This window comes from Camelina sativa, chromosome 4 (assembly GCF_000633955.1).
Source record: "Camelina sativa cultivar DH55 chromosome 4, Cs, whole genome shotgun sequence".
Taxonomy (NCBI): domain Eukaryota; kingdom Viridiplantae; phylum Streptophyta; class Magnoliopsida; order Brassicales; family Brassicaceae; genus Camelina; species Camelina sativa.
The window spans coordinates 7,810,580-7,821,623 of record NC_025688.1 but is presented as its reverse complement, the minus strand read 5'-3'; the positions used below and the strand labels follow the sequence as shown (position 1 = coordinate 7,821,623).

General features: G+C 38.2%; 2 pseudogenes; both read left to right on the top strand.

Annotated features, from left to right (window-relative positions):
- LOC104783661 overlaps positions 1 to 792 on the top strand; it is a 3,920-nt pseudogene extending 3,128 nt beyond the window's left edge.
- LOC109132461 overlaps positions 4,478 to 11,044 on the top strand; it is a 22,818-nt pseudogene continuing 16,251 nt past the window's right edge.

Here is an 11,044-nt window from a genome sequence, read left to right as displayed (position 1 = left end):
AAGATTTTCACAGCTTTGAAACTTGTTTGCAAGCAATGGAAATCGATCGTGGAGTCTCCATATTTCCGTGACTTGTTTCGGTCTATGGACCAAAACTCAGATTCTTCATCATGGTCGCTCATGGATTGTGGTAATGATAAAGAAGTCATAGCTCAGTACAGATTAAACACTTGGGGACTCGAACGGTCTCTAGGCTCTTACATCTCGTCATTCCTAACCAAGAAGTTTGAGAGTCGGAGAAACAACTACAGAGTCTGGGCTTACAATACTGATGCTGGTTTAATATTGATCAGTGAAGTCCCTAAGCATGTGAATAACCGAACCTTGTACGTTGCTAATCCAGTTTCACAGGAATGCGTAAAGATCCCTCCTCATCATAAGGGAGATTCGTGTCCTTTCGGAATAGCCACACGAATTGAGAATGGCTTTTTTTTGGATTACAAAGTTGTTCTGTTCAATTTCTCTAATCTCTGGAGCTTGCTGATATATTCATCTGAGACAGGTTTGTGGACTTTCGACACTCTCCATTTGTCTCTGTTTGGTCATAACGAAACGCCCATTAGCTTGCACGGGAGTATTCACTGGATCGCCATCAAGCGTAATGAAGATGATGCTAATACAATATACTTCTGGAGAAAGGAGGACCGAAGTTTGCTATCTTCTAACGTCGGCAATGAAAAGTTTGTGCTCGAGAGAAAGTTGAAACATAGCCACGACCTAACAGCATCATACTTTTCCTCGTTCGTCCTCCCACAATGGCTGCATAAAATTCCCAAGACGGTGAGAGAATAGTTTCTTAATTTTTTTTTTGTAATACTCTTAGTTACCTTACGCAATAGGAATGAGGTGTGTAGTATCGTGTTTGGTCTTTAATAAGAGAGAAGAACAGAAAAAAAAAATTGTTATGGCATTTTGAAGGTTATATAAAATATATTGAATCTTTGTGTCTAGCTTATATGCAAGCTCATCAGCAAATATAAATTTGCATGTTGAGTTACGAAGAACATACAGAGCAATTAACAATACTCTGAAACGAGAGGAACAGCGAGAAGCTTCCTTGGCAAACAAGTAAAATATATTAAGAGACTATCGCAAGAAATAAGAAATGTTTGGGATACTACTTGGAATCTGATTTCTGTTTAATTTCGAGTGATACAAACACCATCAAATATTGCAAGACAAATGAAAAGTAGGAGGTTAGTTCTTGATTCGGATGCTTCGGCTTGTGTTGGGATTGATACAGCGAGTTTCTCCTGCATATGGACCCATTTGTGTCCTGATACCTCTGACCTGTCCTCTATGTCTAATGACTTTTTTCATGTGCTTGTTCTGCAAAATAAAAATTCAAGATCCCAAAACATCTGAGTTTGAGGCTAGGANGTCCTGATACCTCTGACCAGTCCTCTATGTCTAATGAATTTGTTCATGTGCTTGTTCTGCAAAATAAAAATTCAAGATCCCAAAACATCTGAGTTTGAGGCAAAGAAATAGGTCATAAAGAAACAAATGTTGCAGAAACTGGCAATCCAAGATTGTTTACCCGGTACTTCGTTCTGGGGGTTTTAAGGTACTTGTTGCGTTGCCGGGTTAATCCTCTGCTGCTAGGGATCTTGGTTTTNACCTGATTTGGAATCAGTCGTTTTCCATCCACGCGTTCTGGCCATGATGGGATCAAATGTGGTTTCCTGAAGCAACACAAAACGTGCCATTGAGAGAAACTGTATATTCAATATTTGTGAATTAGAAAATGTTAATGTAATGTATTGTTATTATTATTACTACCTGCTTTGGCAGCTCGTTTAGCTTCTTGTTTCTGTTTCACTTCTTCCGTAAAATCATCGAATGCCTTTAGCTTCCTGGTTAGTTAGATCCGATATAGAAAAATTATTGATACATCACAATCTTCAAAAAGGATCGATGATGAAAAAAAAAAATTTAAAAAAAAAAAAAAAAAAAAAAAATTATTAGATAGTTTTTGAACTTTATCAGACTTTGAAACAGTAGAACCAATGACTTCATTGCTTCCAAGTTTTCCCATTTGGAGCTGCTTGAAGTTTCAACATTTCCTCAGATTGCATTGCTTCCAAGGGTTTCTCTCCTTTTTATAATTGTTTTTTATGATTATCATATTCTTATTCCAGTCCGAAAATTTGTTGGGTTTACCCCTAATCGTAAACAACTATCATTTGACCTGAAAACTTGTTACATGCATGATAGGTCTAATGCCTCGAGATTAGTCAAGTTTGCCAGGAATCGTGGGATGTCGCCTGTGAATGTGTTACCTGACAAGTTTAGAAGATGCAGACTGCAGTTCCACCAAAGAGCCAATGGTATTTTGCCAAATATTTTGTGTGCAGAAAAATTAATGGCTCTAAAGTCTTGTCGGATCCGCTCAAAACTCATTGACCTATAGACAAGAGAAAAATTCTGAATATCTTCCACGTATTCATCATCTTCTACAACATGATTTATCATTTGACGCCAATTGGAAAAAAAGTGAGGTGAGTGTCCAGTGAAGCCATTTGATTCTTAAACTCTGAAATCCAAAGGACATGTTAGTTATGATGACACAAGAGCCCATAAAACTCATTCGATCTGTGGATAAGTACATGTAAAGATGGTAAAGATCCCAACCAAGACGGAAATGTATCTTTGATTTTGTTGCTTTCAACATTAACAAAACGTCAAGCTTTGCAATTGATCAAAGACTTCGGAAACTTCCCCTCCAGCTGGTTGCCACTTATGTCTAGTGATTGTAAGTTGGTAGTATTGGCAAATATGTCCGGAGAGTTCCATTGAAGTTGTTGTTCCTCAGACTTAACTCAGTAAGATCGAAATGCCTTAAACATGAAGGAATCGAGCTAGTGAAGAGATTGTTGGACAAGTCTAGAAAGTTTAACAATTCAAGCTTGCATATCCAAAAGGGAAATGGTCCTCGGAATAAATTCGAACTCAGATCCAAACACTTGGATCATTGTTTCTTTTGAAGATACTTCAAAACTGCTGAAAGAATTGTGAGAAAGCATCACCGACGACAGTCTCCACAACCAACCTGGAACTTCACCTACCAAATGATTATGAAAAAGTCCAAGATCTACAAGATTAGAAAGGTTTCCTAGTGAAGAAGGGATCTCTCCTGTGAGATCGTTATACCTAAGGCTAAGGTTTCTTAGATGCTTTAGATTGCCTATTGAAGTCTGAATCTTACCTACCAATCTATTAGAAGAAAGTTCAAGATATGTGACTCGAGAAAGGTTTCCTAGTGAAGAAGGAATCTCTCCTTGGAGATTACAACCTGAAAGGTCTAGGATACGAAGATTTTGGAGTCTAAAAAGGGTACTGCATGTTAGTTTTTAAAGAGCTGTTTAGAAAGGTGGTACGAAGGTTGAGTGATATCACCTGGCCGATTTATTGTCGCATGTGACACCCTTCCAAAAACAACAATCGTTGCTCTTATTCCACGAATTTGGTTTAGACTCGTAAATTGGAAACTCGTCTCTGAATTTCAAACGATCGTCCCTCTGGTCTTGGCGGCAAAAATGGAGCGAAGGAGAAGCTAGAGTGTGCTTCACTAGTTCACTAGTGTAATTAATGAGTAAATCTGTGCTTCACTAGTTCTCTTTAAAAAGAAGAAGAGAAAGTAGAAAACCCTTAGTGGAGCTGTGACTTATAGCAAGTCTTGCGTCAAGTCGTCGATTCAGTACGTTTGACTTGTCTAAGTCTTTACGTTAATCCATTGTGCCATTTATCTCAAAATTTCCTCCGAAACCACTATAGTCATTCAAATGTCCACTAAAACACTTCTCACGATTACTAATCTCAAATTTATATTTAGCTTGTTTTGTATCCATTTTTTCTTTAAGGTTTCTCTATTATAATTGGATATATAAGGCCAGAGCCGGCCTTGAGGCCCAAGTAAGCCAAGCATGTGCTTGCGGCCGTTTGTGGGATAAGTACTACTTTGGTCCTAAATTCTTAAAAAGTTTTCTTCAGCTCAGTTGGTTAAAGGGTGTAGGTAGTGAGAGTTTCACCATCAGCTGTTATTGCAATTTTTTGTTTTTCCATTAATTTGTTGGCCTAAATTTTTTTTGGTTAGGATTATTTCCCTATGTTAATTTAAAAACATTTTATAAATAATATCATTAAAATAACGATTACTTTTACACAAGTGGTTGACCAAAAGTTGATTAATACTTCTACATTATGTGTAAGGTTTGAGCCTCAGTAAATGAGCCTCTGAGGTATCCTAGATTAGGTTATTGTTCGTCTGTGCCGTTTTCCTTGTGTAACAAGAAACCTTTGCCGACTTGAAACACAAACGTGGCTCATATGTAACACATGATCAGATTCATTAATTAGGTCCAGAAGCCCAATATACTAGTGGTTATTTATACCTTATATATAATAAATAATATCTAATTTTTAGGGTTAGTCTTTGAAACAGAGTAAACCCTAAACCGATATCAAAACTAAATCAATGGAGTCAGGAACGACGAAGAATAAGATGGCTTACTACACAGAAGATCTCATGTTAAATATATTGTCCAGATTACCACTTAAGTGCATCACATCTTTCGCAGTGGTTTGCAAGGAATGGATTTCGAATCCCAATATCTACACGACCTTTTCATGTCACATCATCAAAACTCGCATACGTCGTGGTCACTCATGTGCAGCGACACTCATAAAGAAGTCGTGGCTTGTAAATGCAGGTTCTAAAACAATTCGCTGTGAGAAACAATTCGTTGTGCCGAACAGAGCGTTGTATCAATCAGGAAGTTGCATTAGATCACAGACGCTCGAGTTGCTGACATAGATGTGTGAGCTGACGTGGCAAGACGTGAGTGGATGTGATGATGTGTCGAGGAAAGGTGATGACTTGGCATTGAATATAGAGACATGATTGTTCTTGGAGATATGGAGAATATTCTCCACAGCAAATTAAGGAAAGGATAAACTTGAGCAGTAAGCAGTTTCCTTATCCTTTGAGATATGAAGAATATTCTCTACAGCAAATAAGGAAAAGATAAGGTTGAGAGCAAACAGTTTCCTTATCCCGTAATACTTGGAGATTCACCTTCTAGGGGTTCTCAAGTCGAGTATATATATTCTAGGAGTAGGCCACAAGCCAATTTGAGCACTCTAGAATATTGATACAGTTGTAAACTTCGAAGCCACAAAGATAAGGCTTAGAAGGGGTGTTCCCAGTTCTCTGTGACGTTAATCAGGGTTGTGATTAAGTGCGCAGAGAATAGTTTTTCTTTCTCTTAGATCTACACTGGTGAGAGTTTAGATAGAAAAGAGAGAGGCTTGTTTTTCTTCTCTTAGATAAAAAGAAAGAAGGTTGGTTTTACTCTCTTAGATCTACACCGGGTGTTGTGTTAGATAGAGAAGAGAAGAGTGCTTAGATTTATTCTTGTAACCGGTTAAGAGTTTGATAAAAATAAATATTAATGCGTTGGCTTGACGCGTTCCAACTGTGAATCAGTGTGTTGTGCTTCTCTATACCCTTACAATTGGTATCAGAGCAAACACCTGATAAAAGAATTGTTTATTCTTTCAACAGGTAAGATCTTGAGACGAGGTATGGATGAGAACAATCCTCTTATGATTGATGTTGAGCATTAAGATGATTCAGAGTTGTGATATGGAAGCCTGGTTCGCTGTTGAAGATGGATGGTCACTTCCAATAAGTACAAACATGAGAGGAGAAACTGTGTAATAAAGTCATGTAAGTTGTGGACGACTGATGAAAGTTAAAGGGAAAACAGAACACCGAAGCGTTATCTACTATTTTCAGCTGCTTGTCGATGGATCTGTTCGCGATGGTACAAGAGTGTATGTCGGCGAAAGAAGCTTGGGATATTTTGGAAGCCTTCTTTGAGGAAACCAGAAGGGTGAAGAAGGAAAAATCTGATGTATCACCATCCTGTCATTTCAACAGTCAACTAAGCTCCCCTTTTCAGGAAGTTGTAGTGCTGAAGAAGGTATAAAAGGATAAGAGGTTTGTTAAGGAATCTCTCAGAAGCTTATCACATGGATATCTTTCTCACATGAAAGTTCTGATGAACCTTCGAACAGATGAACTGCAGATGAGAAAGAACAATCAGAAGGCTGAGGAATCATTCACTTTGAAGACTGTAGAAACTCAGACATCTGTTCAAGGTAATGAGGAAGTACTGATCAAGAAACAGTTCAGAAGGCTGAAGGGTTCAGAATGTTCTACACTTGAAAGAAGAAGCATGCTGAAGTGTTACAACCATCAAGGCTGTGTTCATACGAAATCTTGTCTGACATGGAGTGATATTGATTCAGCTAAAGAAGATAATGAGAATCATAAGTCTATTTTGAAGCCTAAGACTGATGTGGCTGGCTTAACTGTTGAGAAACAAGTCATCGCTCTGTCTGAGAAGGAAGAGCTGCTTGATAGAGTATTCACTCTTGAGAAATTGTTGTCTGAGAATAAAGTTATTACGTCTCTGTTGAGACAGCGTCTTGAGGGATAACTAAAGATTAACAAGAGGCTGAGTAAAGGAGCAAAAGATCTGGACAAGCGACTGGTCAAGGGTACTATGATTGCAAACTGTGGTATGAAGAACCATGGAGGAAACTCAAGTGGTGACACAAGTGCAGTGAATGGGTCAATAGTGCTGCAACACAGGTGGTGCTGTCAAACGAGGGTCTGAGTTCAACCTGCAGAAGACTAAACAGATGATTGTTGTGAACAATCTGAGAAGGAGTGTATTAACTAGCTGTTATCAAGTGTAAGCTGTAGCACTCAGGAAACTGTGGGAATCACTTCCATCAAGAAGCTGCTGGAAGGATCCAGGAGGGTAAAGTTGTTGTTTGTGATGCTATTACACAGAGTTTTTCGGATGCAGTTAGTGGTGTTGCATGTATGTGTCACGATTGTGGAAAACAAAAGTTGGACAAGTTGGACAAATTGTGGAGAACAAGGCACGATTGGTAACCTGATACGGATTGTCTGTGTGCATATTTTCATGTTGTATCAGATGGATGTTAGCGGGATTGCTAGGAATGGCTTCTTTCAGAATACTGTTTACTTGCAGCAACAGTAAGGTTTTGAGGTTTTCATATACCAATGTGAGTATGCCAAATGTTTGCTCAGTGCATGTGAGTAACAAAGAAGTGAAGATGAAGCCACACCTATGAGAGTTGGAAATGTTTGAATGGTAACTGGTATGGTGGGCTGACCACTCGTCTGAAGATGTGTTGTACCAACAAATCAGACATCTTTGAATGGTAACTGGTACGGTGGGCTGACCACTCGTCTGAAGATGTGTTGTACCAACAAATCAGACATCTTTGAATGGTAACTGGTACGGTGGGCTGACCACTCGTCTGAAGATGTGTTGTACCAACAAATCAGACATTTGTTATGTACTTGCAAGATGTGAGTGTCTTAGTGACAATTGTAAAGTATCACACATGCAAGCTGCTGAAAGGATTTGCAAATTTCAAAGGCACATGCAACATAGGGTTAATATTGATGAAAGGAGCTAGCAGAAACTTGAAGAGATATCGCTCTCTGAATCACCGTGAAGGATCTGGTGGCTATTGTCTTCTGGGAACAAAGCTGATCATCTGCTGCGCTCAGAAGCTTGTTAAGGTACCTCGTTCAATTGTTGAATCTGAGGTTAATGCCTTGGAAACCTTTTTCAATCACCTGATGAGGATCAAACATTTGAGACCAGTGATAGACAAGTTTTCACCCAGGGTATCAATCCCCTATGCAGTTGTAGTACAAAGGGTTGTCAATCCAAATGGTTGTGTATTGATAGCAGGAAGGATATGATCAGAACAATGCACGTCAAGCCAAGTAATTAGGGTTTTGGTTCTAACGATTCCTAAAATAAACAAAGTAAAATAATATAAACAAGTAAACCACACGACCTAAGCACTCGATGCAAGCAATCGAGTACAGGATCGAGTGGGGTGATCGAGTATGCAAGTGAGATATGAACAGCTCGAGGTATTACTCGATACAGGTTATCGTGTACCTGATCGGGTAAGTAGTCGAGTAAGTGAAAGAAATGCAAATAAATAAAATACGAAAGTTCCTAAGGATGGGGGTAATCGAATTCTAAGTGTTCTAGACCAGTACGTATGTCTTACATGTCTCAAGCAATTATTTCCTAGACAATGAACCTCTAAGACCTTGTCACCACACTTTCGCACTAGCACCAATCAACCTTGAACACATTACCACACTGTCCCACTAGCAATATGAACAAGCATGCATTAAGAACGATTCATTATTGTCAGTAGACTTAAACTCATCTAATTTTGTTACTCAGAGTTAAGTAAACCTCTAGCATTGGCTAAATCAAGCATTTTATCTACTCCTTTCGGCCTGTAGCATTTGTAAATGCCCTAGATCTAATCTCAACCTTTCGGTCTGTTGACAGCATTAAGAGCACCAATCTAGAAGGAAATCTATCAATCATTTACAATCAACTAAAGCATCCTAACCGATCAAGAACACAAAATCATCTATCCCATCCCTAGAAACTTTACTACACTACTCGGACATAGAAGCGAATAACAAAGCAATCAAAATGAATGAAAATGACATTGTATTAAAAGATAGAGTAGAGTAGAGAAAGTAAAGGATAGAAATCTAAGAAAACTACAAAATAAAAATGCAAAACAAGAAGAAAAATGTTGAGTCGCTCAGTTCTCTCACAGAAGCTCTCGCTCTCTGGTTTGAGGGTCTGCGGCGTGCTCCTTTGTAAGCTAGGGGAAGAGGGGGTTTATATATGGAAACCCATTTGACCTAGCTTCCCAGACCTGCCCGATGATCTACTCGATGGGGTACAAGAGGGTGAAGTCGGATTACTCCTCGGGTGGATCTTCGGGTTGCTCTTCATTCTCTTGGATCCTCCTCGATCGGGTTGGGGTTCGGACTTGTTCTTGCAGCTCGATGGCTCCTTCGGGTACATGCTCGAGTTGTCGTTGTTTTTCCCCATTTTTGTTCTTTAGCACATGTTTTCATCCAAAATATGCAAATGCAGAAATGCAACACCCTAAATGCTCTAAAAGTGAATTCCTACAGTAAATGACCTAAAAATGCTAAGTTAGAGGTATGAACCACGCAAAATATGGACAAAAAAGGATGCTAAAAACATGTAAATTAGAGAGTTATCAGATCTTCAAACTTAAATCTTGCTAGTCCTCTAGCAAGGAAGTAAGAGGGTACGGTTTGAAAGTGGGGACTCATAACCTTAAGATGCTAACCGAAAGATTCAAGCTATAGTCCTTAAAGATAGTTTAATGGTGCTAAGATCAATCAACATACTTACAAATATTTTTCTATGCTTATTACCATGCATCGATCTAGCTCAACCTCCAACTAAAGATAAGGAACATCTCTTTCACATTCAATTAAGTGTTTGGCGAATTCTTGCAAATGGAAGGTGAATCAAGCTCAATCGGTTTCAAGGGTAAGGCTTTTTAGTAAGGTGGTTTCAAACAAATTCTTTGGGTGGTTTTCTCTCAAAAGATGGAATGCTAGATAGTTGTGAAAACTATCTAAGACTGAGAACAATTTGGGCATACAAAGCTTAACTCTTGATGATCTACCCTTTTCTCATTCACTCTCATTTTCATTTTTTTTATTTATTTAAACCTCCTAGAATTTAAACTACCCACATCATTGATTTTAACTCTCTTTTTTCACTCCCTAAGGTTTAGACTTTTAAACTTTAAACTTCTAGCTCTCTCTCTCTTTTTTTTTTTTCTTTTCTTTGCTAAACTCCTAATGTAGATATATTTTTCTCTTTCTTTCTAAGAGACTATAACAAGAATTCTTCTTTCTTTTTTTTTTGTTTACTTAGAGACTTAGAACTAATTGATTCTAACCTTATGGACTTTTTCTTCTTCTTTTTTTTTTATTCCACAACCCAACCCCAAATAAACATTCTAACCACCTAACCTTCAAAACCGAATCTATTAGCTAGTTCAAATTCTAACTTAGCTAAATCAAGAGGCAGTTCTTTGTCGTTCTCAATACTCTCAAGGTTTCACAACCTATAGCACAATGAAAGAGGCCTCACTCAACAATTCACAACAAGGTTTGAAAGAAAGGTTTGGGTTCATGGGTAGGACAAATAAATCGGGATAAACGAAAAGATTGGTAAAAAGTGGAGTGCTAACCCGAGTTTGGAGTTACCATGAGCAAGTATTCAAATTCCATAAGCAAGACAATTAAAGTTCAAATTAAATCCAATAATATAGAGATGTTCTAATGTTCAAGAAAGTGGAGGAAGCATTCAATCGACAGAAATGGTCTAATCAAAGATTTTTCATTTTTTTCCAAAGACTGATCTAGCAACAATGAACTGTGACTAAGGGCTATAGCTTCAATCCTAAGGTTTGATTTTAAACAAGGTGGTTTTAATCATTGTCCCCTAAGATGCATATGCGACAATCCTATCTGAAACAAACTATACTCAATCCTAATATGCAAATGCAACTACATGAACACTCTTTTCTTTTCTTTTCCTTAAAATTTTTCAATTTTTTTTTTTTTGGGTTTTTAATGCACATAGATGCAATGTAGACTCAAATGAATAAAACTAGCATGCAAAAATTTGAAATAATAAAAATAAGAAAATAAAACACAATGTTAAATACATTCTAGGACCCTCCCCCAAACTTAAATTACACAGTCCCTGTGTAAATAAAAGTTTGAAAAAGAATCCAAGAATCAAACAAAATGAATTAAACTAAATGCAATGTTATATACAAAGATCGGATGAAAGTGGTACCTCATGGGTTGGTGAAGAAGGAGGGTGCAACAGCAGATGCCGGTGTTTGCTCGTCAGAGAGCTCAGAAATGCGCACGGACGACTTACTCGGACCAGCATCCGAGGTGTTGATCGAGGGTGGGATCGCGTAGTTCATTGGGTAAGGCATCGGGTAGTACGACGGAAATGGCGGAAAAGGTCCAGAATGATCACCCGTGTATCCACTCGTAGGGTGCATCGTGTATGGCATCGTGAATGGCATCTGGTAAGGTGGA